This window comes from Euprymna scolopes, chromosome 4 (genome assembly GCF_053919585.1).
Source record: "Euprymna scolopes isolate OS-2025 chromosome 4, ASM5391958v1, whole genome shotgun sequence".
Taxonomy (NCBI): Eukaryota; Metazoa; Mollusca; class Cephalopoda; order Sepiida; family Sepiolidae; genus Euprymna; species Euprymna scolopes.
In genome coordinates this window covers 180,181,499-180,196,339 of record NC_136485.1, presented here as the reverse complement: position 1 = coordinate 180,196,339, position 14,841 = coordinate 180,181,499, and the positions used below count along the sequence as shown (strand labels likewise).

The window sequence follows — 14,841 nt, the reverse complement described above, 5'->3', positions numbered from 1 at the left end:
AATTTCCCCCACTCTTTATCTGTGCCTAAACCTAAACGTAGATTGCATGAACAAAGTTTGTTTCTTAGAACTGCATGCCTGTGGAACTGCCTTCTGTTTGCCTAGTTTCCAGCTGACTACGCTATGGTTGTCTTCAAGTCTAGTGTAAACAAGTTTTTGATGAGCCGTTTCACTTAAGTTAACAAATTTACCAAATTTCCATTACTAACGATTACTATATTGTCCAATTGACTATTGTAAAATCTTTAACCCTTATCCTCGAGTGGCCTCTGGGCCTTGATAAGTGATTCCTCTGTAAAACAAAAAGAACAAAAAACTCCAAACAGTTTACAAATAGTCTTTGGTTTACAATGGTGCAGGGCAGTTGTGAGTTTGACGCAGTAGAACACAGGTCTTGACTCGGAGCAGATGGGAAAATGAATTGATCAACCAATTAATGAACATAGTTTTGGCAGATGACTAAAATGTGGATGTTAGCGTTTAGAGGGTTGGTGGCACACACATTGATATTTGCAGAATGTGTCAAAGTTTGTTTTGTTTTATTTTTATATGCTTGTAAGCTACTGCGCACCTCTACACATGGCTAAAAGAGAATACAAAAGAGAAGAAATCCATGACAAATAATTTTAGAGTCTGCAGCGGTTATCAAGCGGGAATGGATATGTGGTGTTGAAACTTCGTTATTCATTATATATAAGTATTTGAAAATTCTTACCACTCTTTCTGGTTTTTGTACATCAATCTATTCTGATGAATTTATCACCTATTCAAGAATGTCTTCATCAAACATTATTCAAATTTCCCTTCAACAGATGGTATTCTTGTTGGCTCAGCTAAAAGTTTTGATTTCAGTTGAAAATATTTAATGTTTCTTACTTGCCTGGTAAATATGATTTGATTACTTTCTTTTGTATGCAATCTTTGCTGATTCATTTGTGACAGTTGGAAGAACTCCCCTTTTTTCAAAAGCATTGGCATCTTTCTATCGTCATTTGGATTTATAATATGAGATCCGTTCCAAAATAAGGCTTCTTGTTTTTAAATTCAAACTAAAATGTTGAAGAGGTATGAAAACGGGAGTGGTACCTTTTGTGCTCCAGAATTTATTTTTCTACATAACCATTCTCAATGCACTTTTGCCAGCCTCTTTTGATACCTGAATCCAAAATCTGAAGTGTGCTTTGTCACTCATATCTCTGTCGCCACTCTGAAATCGCCGAATGTATCTTATAACTGTGCTGATATGAACTGCATTAGCTTCATAAACATTAAACAGGCGTTAATGAATGTTGATCAGTTCAATTTTTCCTGCATCAAAGAATTCAATAACACATCTATGCTGCTACTCGTCCATGACAAGGGTTCCTTTCTTAGTCTTACACCATCAATATCTGCAACAGAGAGGTGAAACCTCCAGGTCATGAATGCAGAAGTTCAGTCATAACAATGTAATTTGCAATCCCCTCTGATTCATCCAGGCAGAATAAAAAAAAATAGGAGACCTTACTTTTGGAGCGTCCCTTGTAGTTTGAGTATTGTTAAGCAATTTTACTAAACATACTTCCATTTAACCGATTTATCTTAGCTCAGAAGTTGATTATCATTTTGATAGATACTAGTGTTAGGACGATGAATCAGAATCAGGAATCAGAAAACTCAGAACTTTTTGGAGAATTAGTATTGGAATCGGAAAAATCTGTACCTATTTTCCGATTCCTTTAATTATCTTTTTTTTTATTTGGTTTTGTTTAAAATAAAATCTTCCACTGCTGGTAGTAATAATAAAATCATAAATAGTTCTTGATTTTAAACTAGCAGTAATACTGAAATCTATAGATCCCTTCCCCTACAAGTGAATTTTTACATATGAGAAAATATCTTCACAGTTTACATGTGTTTTTACGATAATCGGGGAAAATAACACATGTATATTTAAATATATAGAGATTTATAGAATACTGGAATTGAGAATTTAGTACAGAATCAGTAATTTTATCAGAATCAGGATAAATATTAGAATCGTCCCATTATTAATAGATACTCCATTTATTACAACTGTTATTTTTGATCCAAAACAATATAATGATAATTGTTTGAATTGCTATTTGATTTAACTTGAGGCAACATTCACTCAGGATAGGTTGAGCTGGCTCGTCACATAGAACATGCAGTGTTCTGGATGAATATAAACTACCCACGATGGTCTGTTGTGGTCAAGATAGTGATAGTCAACCAGTCTTGGGACCAGCAGTGAACACTGTAGACCTGTTGACTGGAGCTAATTTTGACATCGACTTTGATGGTTTGTAAATATGTCTTCAGTTAGCCTCTTGTGTATCTTTGCCAACCATAAAGTGGTTTTGGAACTCGTTTTGTGAATGAACTCTGCATGTTGTGGTGCACAACATGGTTAAACCAGAAAAATCTCCTTTTTTTTAAAAGAGCTTGAATTGAATTACTAGTATTTTTTCTTTAAACATTTTTAGTTTTGCTATTTGAGTAGTTCATTTTATTTTTCCTTCTTGAAAAATGTCTGTTTCTCCTATTTGTGATTTCATGCAGACTTGCAAAAAAAAAAAATTGTTTTTTTGTTTTGCAGTGATTACATTTTTTTCTATATTGGCATTTGTTAATCTTTCATGCGGTTTGTAGAATTACAACCATAACAATTTTTTATACATACCTTTTCGTCTTTCTGTTGCAGCCCCCCCCCCCCGAAAAAAAAACTTTGTCTTTATATAATTTACAATTACTTTTTCTTTTCTTTGTCTAGTTTTTCAATCACACGCAGCTGAATGTATTTCTTTGTATAAATCAGTTGCAGAATATTTTGTGCTCGTATTCCTATGAAAGGTTCCTTTAGATGTGCTTTTCACATTCCCATTGATCTATGTTTTTTTTCTCTTCTTAGTTGCTTTGTTGTTGAGCTTGTGAGGAGCAAAGTTACTATTTACCTCTTTTCTACATCATCAATCATGTTCGAGAATAGTTTTGATGAACATTCACAATTTGTGGCATTTAAATACTTTGTTAGTTGTTTCCCTCAAATAGTTTAGTTTGTATTTCAAATCATGGGAAAACCTAGTCCAAGACAAATGTTTCTGGTGTATTACAAGCCAGAAAGGAGATACAATTGCTGAATCCACATGCATTGAAGAACATGAGAGGAAATGTATTATTAGAAAAGATAGGGCAAAATCAGCACTTCTGCTACAGAATCATCCCATAGGTTTCCTATATGCGAGAGATACTTCAGAGCGCGAATCAGACTAACAATCCATCTCCGAACCACAGAACAATTACATAATTATGGTCATCTTCATAAAGGATGGATGAACATCATCAGTTTTCTTCAGAAAGAAGTCGACATTAAATGCTGCTTTTTATTCTCTTTTAATTGACTCAGAATGTTTTATCTAATTTCTTCTCTTGGCATCGCAAAATCAGCCTCTGGTGCTACCAATTTATCACTCTGTCTGAAGATATTGGCTTTCTCATATTAATCTTATTGTTTTTTTTCCCTCGCACAACTCAATCATGTTCTGCAAAGTCAAAGACAAAAGAAATTTCTATGCAAAGAAATACAAAGGAAAAAATACCATGAATAAATATTTAAAGATATAAAGAAATTGAAGTATATATATTTTGACTGCCTCATGCATTGCAGGATGCGCATGTTCCTAAGTTCCTATAAGTTCGTAACATAACTTGCATACATAATTTTTAAACATTTCTTTTTTTTAAGTGTTTTGTATCTTTGATGAGCTAAAAAGTGAGGAAATCATCTTCCAGATATTCAAGTTTATTCTTAGTTTGTATTGTCAAATGTTAGAGAAATTGTATTTTGGATTATTCAGACACTTTGAAATTGTCTAAAACAATGATAAAATAGTTATGAAAGTCAGTAAAATTACGTGCTCCCTATGATTTGACAACAATCTCTGATCTCCAACTCTGTTGTGTGTGTGTCGTGGTTTAACTCCCTCGTTTTCTCATCTCTTCATTTCTAGTTCTGGTCATGTCATTGTCTCTCACATTAGCAACCGCATGGATTCACAAGTATAAAAAATTAACAGACTCAAGAGAAACAAAAGATAGCAATACATTCCGGAGATATCAGTTGGGCTCTGGGCGTGTGCGTGTGGCACCATTGTGGAAAACAACCCTCCAAGAGCTAACGTCCACATCTTGGTTTTCTGTTAAGGCCATGTTCATCAATCGGTTGATCAATTTGTTTCCCCATCTGCTCTGAACCACAACCGGCTTTCAACTGTCCCAAACTGGAAAATGTTGAAAACTCAAGACTGTAAAGTGTTCCAAACTGTTATAAAGTGTTGCAAAATTCACTGCTACTTTTATAACTATCCGTAAACTAACTCTAAATATAACAACCTCTGTGTCCGATCTTTTGTCAGCCACACCATGACCAACAATCTTATTTTAGCTGCCTTTGTGTGCCTTGGTGAACCACTTCCTCTCAATTGTTTTTCAACTAGCCTCACTTCCTATAACCTTTGTTCTGTTGATCAACTGATTTTCTCTTTCTTTTCACTTCCTAACACTTTTTTGGGGGTGGGGAACCTCAATAGTATGCTATAAGTCACATCTTCTGCGTGGTGCGGATTGCAAACATACGTGACTTATTTTTCACCATTCCTCCCGATTCAGGGCAAGTTGGTTGATGGATGGCCAACTGTTGAGAGATGTTCAATCAACAATATTTTCCCTCCACTTTCTTCTTGGCTTTCCTTAGCTTCTTTTGACTTTTAGCCCTCAAAGTATAACTGTGACAGGTCAGTGGTTGATCGTTTGACATGGCCAACAAGTTTAAGGGTTTTACTTTTGGTTTTATCAAATAGAGGAGGTAAGGAAGTAATCTGATGGAGGGTGGATATTTTGTTTTTTTGATCAGGTGATGTCCCATAATGAAATGCATTCCATGATTTTGAAACCCCTTAATGTGATTGGCTACTTGTTTAGTCCATCTGATATAATGTAGGCCATACAAAACTATTGGGTGGACATAAATTAAATAAACTTTTACTTTAACCGTTATCGGCACCCTTTTTGATTTTAGAATGGTGCTGTATTTTTGGAAAGCCACCCAACTCGGCCCGATTCTGTGTTTCAATGTTGTCTCATGATCACTGGAGAAAGTCAGTTTGTGCCCTAAAAAAATGAATTGAGTGACCTGTTTGATGGGTTTACTGTGAATAGTCATGGTTAGGTTAAACTGTGATTTAGCTGTAGACATATATTCTGTTTTTTCTAAGTTTATTTCTAATCCTATCTCCTTTGCTAATGCATTGACAAATGCTTGAAGTTTTATGTGTGCATTCATTAACAATAGCGATGTCATCAGAGTAGGAGAGGTTAGAGCGAATTTGTCGACTTATAGAAAAACAGCTTTGGCAAGTCTCTGCTGTCTTAAGCATTACAGCAGCGAATACAACACAGAACAAGATTGCTGAAAGCATATCTCCTTGCTTGAAGCCCTTTTTCAGGTTTATGGAGCAGCTAAACTGAAGTCAGTTTTTATAAAAGCCTGTGATCCTCGATAGTATCATGTTTATATTACAGAAATTTTTAGATGAAGATTGAGAATTTGGATTATTGGAACTACTATTTGTGTTTTTTGTTATATTCACAATGTTTCAACAAATCTAATTTCCAACCTTCTTCAGGTGCATCTTTTCAAACTTGGGAATGTTCTAGTCAAACTCTGGATTCTCTACAGAATTTCAAATTGAATCTATTATTTAATCACTGCAGATAAATTGATTTTGTAACCTTGTAGGAGTATTCATTTATTTTTATTCTTAGTTATCTCTTGAGTCTTTAACCTGCAAAAACCTGTCAGTTATTGTTAACAATCAGTTCTTTTAACCATTAAGCTATGTATCTATGTAGATTAAAATAACAGTCTGAATAATCCAGATGATACAAATTTTTATCTAAAAAATTCCCAAACACAAATTGTTTATAGTTTTTGTTAAACCATAATGGACCCAACCAACTCTATTTGTAAAATTAAGATTTAAAACTCACAATAACTAATCATATTTTGTAACCAGTATAGATATTGTAAGATTTGTTCATCACTTTTTTTTTTTTTTTATCAAAATGAACTTTGTTTTTTCTGTCACAACCAACTTTTTCGTGGGTTTCATATTTCATGATTTGACTTGTTTTCTTTTTGAATGCCACGATATATTTAACACTGTTCATAACATACGGGTGTACATGCCGTCTAGCTTCTTTCCAATCTTTTGGCGAGTGGCATTCTGTTATATATTGTGGCTCTATTCTGTAGGTAGAGATTAAGTCAACTTGTGTGAATTTTGAGAGTGATCATGAAATACACTTTAGCATGACCTTACGGCAAGCAGAAATATACCAAGCGATATATATATATTATTCCTTAATCGGAATTCATTTTTTGAGATGAGCATTATATGTTAATTTTTATTTTTATTTCGGACTATTAGTCTCATCTTTATTAGTTGTTGCTTTTGGATCTTTTTATTGGTTCACAACGTTTCGGCCAACTTCCTCTGGCCTTTGTCAGGTGGTAACCGCGACAGATAGGAACTTCGAATCTCCTAACTGTATTCTCAGCCATCACTGCCATCTGTAGTTGTTGTCGTCTCATCACATTTTTGACCAATTACCTCTGGCACACTTTGGGTGGGATTGAAACCGCTATCTTCAGACAATGTTCATCTGGAACCGTAGAGATTCAACATCTCTATCAACTGTGCCACGGGCCCCGAAGGGCAATCAAGGTTGGATTCTTTGATCTTATAAATCCACGTTTATTTATTATCTGATCTTCCATAGTCGGGTCCGTACCGATTGATATATATATATATATATATATATTATTCCTTAATTGGAATCAAATGTGGTGAGACGACAACAACTACGGATGGCAGTGATGGCTGAGAATACAGTTAGGAGATTCGAAGTTCCTATCCGTCGCGGTTACCACTTGACGAAGGCCAGAGGAAGTTGGCCGAAACGTTGTGAACCAATAAAAAGATCCAAAAACAACAACTAATAAAGATGAGACTAATAGTCCGAAATAAAAATTAATATACCAAGCGAGTTGGGAAATAAAGTTCAAAGGTTAACTCCTTTTAGATAAAATGGAGAATCCAGTGTTGAATTGTTGGATGGGGATTGCATCACGTGTTCAACCGATTCGAGTTTGAAACTGTTTTTAAGCAGTTTACATCTGGGAAACCAAAAGATAACGCGTGCTGACAACGTAGAAACCTGAGCAAATCTCTTAAAGCCTGTTCATCAACAAATTCTTAATCTAAATAGGAAAAATAAGTAGGAAGAAATATCTTTAATGGAAGGTTAATTTTGGTCTCTCCCCTCAATGTATTCTTCTCCCAATAAAAACTTTAAATCATCAACAGTCTCCTTGTGTTTTCGTACATGAAATTTATTCATCTTGAGAAATGGATCAAAAGCCACTGGACGATCAACAATACAAATACGCAGTTACAAATAGGAGAAAATGACAATGAGGAGGGGATGAAATCAGATACACTTATGTACAAGACCTTATTAATCAAACTGTTGCTTGATCACTCACCAGTAATAACTGACATGTGCAGTTGAATGCACAAGCAGCATGTGTGTGTGTGTGAAAGACTGTGTGCTACCATGTGTCCCTCTGCACTTCCTATCATGTAACATATTTAACGTTTGTTTGTTTTAATCATTTATATTGAAATGTTACAATACTGAATAGCCAGTATTACTGCTAGGGCATAAAAGTAATGCAAAACTAGTTTCTTCTCGTGCTATTTTGTAAACACTGACAAACACACAATCATTCTTATCTATTATATAAATCTCAGTCGTCTGTGTGTTAGTGTGTATATGTCTACTAAAAACTTGTTATCCGCATTGTACATTAGAAAGAATGATTTTTTACACATATGGAAAAATTTGCCAATTATTTTGTGTAGAAATATCGTTTTATGTAAAATAAGATAAAAATGGTTTGCAAACTATGCATGCACGAACCGTAGTTACGTTCTTTTGTTTTAAAAAGCTAAATTTGCCATGTGATAACATATTCGCTTTTGCGATTTCGAGTTCGCACACAGCACATTATTTTTTTTCTTTCTTTTTTTCTTTTTGCATACAGAATTTTGCTGTCAGTTTCGCTTCTTTTTTTTTTTTTTTTTTTCTTTTTCGACTGGGCAACGCCTTTCCAACACTCACCCTCCACTAGATATAAGATATTAATCATGTTGGTTGTTATCAGTTTATTTTGGAAATTAATTTCGCTTTCCTCTTTCACATCTTGGTGTATGATCAACGAATATTCAATTTGTATGGTTTTCATTTAAAGTTGATTTCCAATCTGTGAAATGAATTTATTTCAACAATACCAAAGACTTATTCTAATCTCCAACAAATGATTTATGTTCAGAGTCAAACTCATTGATTTATTTGTTCAAATTCTTATTGTGTATATGAATAACTGCAGACACTTGTATAGATGTTATTTATGAAAATGGGGTCTTATGAACTTCAATAAGAAAGGACTGTATCAATACTATTTAACTGAGCAAAAGTATCCATTTTTTTTTTTTTTTTTTTTGCTCTTGTTCTCTCCACCATGGATTCCCTCTACTGTTCTAGAAAATTACTCACACTTAAGAGTATCCTATCTCTACAAAGCCACCATTCACCTATGCATGCATGCATTATTGTTGCCACATCTGCGCTGGTGCATTCACCACTAGTCTCTCTCTCTCTCTCTCTCTCTCTCTCTCTCTCTCTCTCTCTCTCTCTCTCTCTCTCTCTCTCTCTCTCTCAGAAAGGGGCAAAGAAAAAGTCTTCAATCTAATAGGTCCCGCACTATCGGCCAAGCTCCAATCTCTGTCTCATCATCACAATGTTGCATCTGTTTTGCAAGTACTTAAATGAAATGTGCTCTGATGAACTCATAGCACTTGTACCCCCTTGATGTACATAACCCTAACCCTAAGCCCTCTATTCTAATAACTTCTTCCCTCAGACTTTGGAATTCCCTTTGTGCTACCCTGAATATACTAACTTGTAGAAGTTTAAAAATAATGTGAACAATATATATTTCTCTCTTCAACTGCCCTTAGTCCCCTGCAGACATAGTTCCAAATAGCAACCACTTACATCCAAGTGGCAATATGCCTGTTTGGGATAAACAAGAGTAAAAAGAAAATGCAAAGTTTTCTTCTTTTTTATTCACCAAAAACTCATTGTAAACTTTTCATTGAGTAAACCATTTGTCCTTTTGTATTTTGAATTGGTTGTGCTTTAATTAAACACAGACGCATTTTGTAATGATTTTTGAATCTCTTTGCTCCACTAAGCTTTTTATGCTCTGGAAACTGTCTGCTTATGAATTAAAAGGAATTCAATATTTCTATTTCTATTGCTCACAATCATGATCTGATTCATCCATTCTTGCCTCTTGACTAAAATTGTGGAAACAAACAAAATATCTATAATTGTATGCACGGTTACTTTCAGTTTTTTTTTTAGTTGAAGAGACTTGAGCAAATTCGTTACTTTTGGAGTGGGAGTCGATGAAATAAAAATTACCTCACTTAAAAAAAAAAAAAGTAATACTGCATAAAAAATAGCACAAATCTTATTTGATTTAGGGTAATTTTTATCATGTATAACTTGAAAAAAAAATTAATTTTAAAATTTGGTTCATACCCGCTCTCTACACCTAAAAAAAGAAAGCAAAATAAAAACGTTAAATTCACAGTGCCATGAAAAGCATGACTGTCCTCATATTAGTTAAATGCTTTGAATAACTGTTCTCATCTTGAGTGCTACTTACAGAACGTTTCTGTCGATGTTATTTCCATTTTATTTTGTCAAATTTGAGAATCTTGCTGTTCAACTCGGGGAATTAACACAGAATTTTGAATGGAACCCTTTATTCAATCCATTGGGGTAGCATGCTCTCATTCCATCAGCCATAATTGGGTAGAAATCTTAATTAATATTTTGAGTATGAAACAGAGGATTGAACCTTTGACCTCCAGTAACAGACAACTGAATTTTACCATGTACTTTATCCTCTGCGTTATGTGTCCACAAGTTCAACAGAAAGATTCTAGAGTTCAACAAGATATAAGGAAGAAGATTGGAAGCTACATCAACTGACAAAATATTGTGAAAATAACACTCAAGTTGAGAAAAGTAGTCCAAAGTATTCAAATAATACTAATAATCAATCCTCATCTCAAAAATTCAAAAACGTAATGCCTGTCATCTTGAAAATGAAAATACTATAAATCACATGTAGATAACATTTGTTTATTTTTGTTTGTAATACTTTCAAACGAATTCAGTTATTTATACGAAAGTGCATTTTTACCTAAATACTAGTTGGGAATAATTTCCCGTTCACCAATGTGATGCCTCCAGATGGGGAGCAACATATATATTTTTTTAATTCACATGTAGCATATATAAATTATAATGGAAAAAGACTAAGCTGAACATTTTTCAAAGTTGACTTGTCTCGCATTTAGGTTACCGACTCCACCACCCTACTTAAATGAATTAATGATTTTCTTTTATTCTTTTTCATTCCTCTGCGTTCAAATTGACATTCAGATTTATTGGCTTTTGTAGGTTTGACCAACACCACCATATTGTCCCCCATCTCACCTTACCTGCAAAGTAAAACTTCTAACGGATAAATAAATTTTATACCGAGTTTTGTTGTACTGTCATGAGAATTTAGGCACACCAATACATCAACCTCAAACTTTGATAAATATTATCCAGAGATACTCGGAGTTAAAAAGATTTCTCTTGAACCTGTATCCACTGGCATTTCTAGTTGTTAGAAAGTTAAGGATCCCATCGTTGCAATGTTGCATCCTTGTGCCTGTTTTACAAGAACTTTAATGGAATGTGCTCTGATGAACTTATAGCACTTGTGCCCCCTCTCTCGATGTACATAACCTCGACTAACTCAACAAGCAGAAAAATCCCACTCCCTTACTGTTGAGGTCCGTAAATGCTAGAAAGACTTTTACTCTAATAGTTTCTTCCTGTTTGAACGGAATTCTTTATTTAATCTATGAGGATAGCATGCTCTTGCTCCATCAGTCATGACGGAAGTAGGGGTCTTAAGTAATTCACAATTGTATTTTGAGTGTCACCCACACTGAAGATTGAACCTTTAACCACCAAAAAAGTATAACTTAGAACTGAATTTAACCAAGTACTTTATCAACTATGCCAGAACCTGTGAAGATTTCCAAATTCGATAAAATTACACCTTAAGAAGTTTGGAGTTTACATGGGCTGAAACATTGTGAAAATAACTCTCAAGATGAGAACAGTAGTCTGTACAATCTAAATGATACGAATTATGAATCCTCATCTCAAAAATTCAGAAACAAAAATTACTTAAAGATTTCGCATTGTTTTTGTTGCTTTGAGCCAGAGTAATTGTTTGGATGTTTCAGTGATCAACTTTCTGCCAGTGTTTCATCATGAATTTCATTCATATTAATTTAGTTCAAGTTTATGATTAGAAGTAAATTACTTGTGAACTTTCCTGGGTCACTTCACACAGATATGTTAATCATAAACCCTGAAACAGCTGTTGTAACTATTGAATAAGTTTATGAAAGGCACTTGAGAAAAACAACAAATTTCTGAAACAAATGGAAACAGTGATACTTTTTTGATTTTTGTAACCTTTTTGAAAGTTTTTTTTTTTTCTTTTTATAAAGTCATTGTCCTGTAGTAGATGATATTAATCCCATTGTATAAGTGTATTTTTTTCATCCAAGAATCTTTCATTATAGTTAAAATTGCCAGAGTGAAAAACCAACAAAAAAAAAATCTATTTTAATCTGTTGAGCTCCTTGACCGAACCAATGTGACTCCCTTTCTCCAGATTTTCCTGTTTTCCATCAGCTGCCTCAGATCTTCAGGATCACTGTTGGCATCATGTGCAATTTACTGGATGTATGTGGATCTAAGTCATCCTATGCTCATGTACTCATGCCGTGGAGTTCACAGCAATACATTTCTCATCAGCACTTGCTTGCTCCTCTGACAGTGACTGACAAATTGTAGGCATCGCTCACTGATGGTAGTAGATATGGCAGGTAGGTTGCCATAAAGTTGCTGCTTCGTGGAATGATCTTGCCAATGTTTGTAGCATATAGGTGTGTGTGCTGTCTAGCTTTCTTTCCAACATTTTGGTAAGTGTCCAGATTGTAATACCGTAAACAAGTACACTCCACCACTGCTCTGAAGAACTGCCTTTTCAGTTAGCTTTGAAGTCGATACTGACCGCAGCTTATCCAATGCAGCCCATGTTTTTGAGTTGCGAATTTCGATGTCCCTCCCTCAAAAAAAATACAGCACATTAATTACCCATTTTGATCCAATCATGGGACACATCTTCGCTGCAAGCCCAAATTGAATGGGAACAACAACAGATCTTGATTCAACTATGTTAATGATAACTGATACTGATCTGTTTCAGAAGTTGCTTTATAAAGTTTATAATAAATAACAAAAGGTTCAGTAGTAAATATTCTTGTAAGATCACTTGACAACATCACTGACCCCCAACATTGTTTTCATGGTTTTCTCTTCTGGCTGTGTTGTCTTTTCACATTGGCAGCTGCCGAGGGGATGCGCTCGAGTTCACAAGTTAACAAAAACAAGTAACACAAAAAGTATAACCTCTGACATATCTTGCAAATATGAGTTACACTCTCTGTGTCACAATTGACTCTCTACATGCTAAGGTCCACATCTACGTTCTAACGAGACTATTTGTCAGTTGAGGTGAGCTCAGCTTGATCATAAAATGGAGTGCTGTTGTCACATCTAGAGAGGAACTACTCAAACATCATATCCTGCCTTGACAGAGCAACCTCTTTCTCACAGAAGAGACGTCTGCTCTACCATTATTTTCGTGGCAAGTGGTAATCTGAACTTCAGTCTATAGTCCAACCCTTGCCAGACTTCCACAACAACCACCATCAGCAATTTCCTCCCTTGCTATCTATGTCTAAATTTAAACAAATTCCATGAACAAAGTTGCTTTCTTAGAATTGCCTGCCTGTGGAACTGTTCTGCTGGCCTGCGTTCCACCTAATTACAACATGGTCATCTTCAAGTCTAATGTAAACAAGTTCTAGCTAAGCCACCTTCTTAAATCACATTCTATCCAATTTTCTTCATTAATGATCACTATGCAGTTGTCTCAGTGACCATCTTACACTCACTAACCCTTATCCTCGAGTGACCTCTGGGCCTTGATAAGTGGTGAATCCCTTGTTAAAAAAAAGAAAAAGAAAAAAATCCTCTAAATCGCTCTCAGTCTGACCCAAACCACAACTTGCATTCAACTGTGTCCAATTTACAACTCTCTTCAATTCCATCATCAACCATCGCAAATCCAAGACTGTCTATAGTTGTCCCCAGCTGTCATAAAACTTAATGCCACACCTAAAACTAACTCTGAAATATGTTGACATATCTTTTGTTCACCAACCCTTGATTAACAATCCATATTTAGTTTCCTTTGTGTACCTTATTGAACAACTTTTTCTCCATTGTTTTGCTGATAAACTTATTTCCTCTTTTTCTTTTTTTATACCAGCATTTCAGCCGGGCGTTGCCCGGGTGTTTGGATATGTATGTTGAGCAAAAAAAAAATAAATAAAATACCGCGAAGGAGAAAAAGAACGGGGGGAGGGACTGACGTCTTTGCTGTTATGACCACCGTCAAACCGGAAGTGACTTATGTTTACATTAAGGCTAGACAATCGAAAGGAGAGGATGACTTTTAAAAATATCGGCGAAAAAAGCGACTCCTCACTGTAGAAAAGTGCCCAGTTGAAGGTGAAGATATTAATGTTTTTAGCCAATTTTTCAATATTTGTCATTTGAAAGGTCGAACTTCAAAACGATTCTGACCTTGGTAAAATCTGTTGCCTCTGTCGAAAGTTTTAGGCAGACATGCAAACATATATACATACATACATACATACATACATTGGTAACTAAAAATTTTCGATCCAAACTGATTAAAAAGCTTGCCTTATCTCTGAATACCCTTTATGTAAAATTTCAAATGTTTAGACCAGAAATTGTCTGGGTAATTTAGTAGAGACTGTAGAGGTCAATTTTTTAAAAACTTTGACCCCTATTATGACTCCTTAACATTTATTGTTTGGGGCTCAAATCAAGTTATTAAGTTAGATCCATGTCCAAGGAACCTATATCTAAAATTTCAATTGTTTATACCCAAAATTGTCGGAGTTTGGTAGAGTTCTCAAAGATCAAATCATTGAACTTTGACCGATTAACAGCCAAATTTCTGGCCGAAAACCGATCCAAAGATTTTCCCAAATCTCAGTATCCTGTATATCAAATTTCGAGTCTGTAGACTTAAAATTGACAGTTATTGCATAAGGAAATGTACACAGACACACACACACGTTCACTTTTATAGATACATAGATATTTTTTCATTTTTTTTTTTATTAACATTCTTACATATGGGAGGAAACACAGTCTAATCTCTATCTTGAACTCTTTATTGTTTTGTTGTTGCTTTGTTGTGATATTTTCTCAGTTAAATCTGGCAGCCATGATTCATTTAACATCATTTTTTTTTTTGCATCAATTTTCTGGCATTAGTTGACTATGCAAGCAATATCCTAGTTTGCTTTTGTTGAGATGAAACTAATGTTCATGCAGATTTTCTCCCTTCATTTTGTAAACAGTGTAGTATCTGTTCTGATGCTACACTTCACCTTTTCTCTCCTT

At 34.7% G+C, this 14,841-nt stretch overlaps 1 protein-coding gene across 6 annotated transcripts in view; it reads left to right on the top strand.

Moving 5' to 3' along the window:
* LOC145270473 (small ribosomal subunit protein mS29-like) overlaps positions 1-14,841 on the top strand; it is a 536,140-nt gene that overhangs the window by 99,287 nt on the left and 422,012 nt on the right. The window lies entirely within an intron of this gene.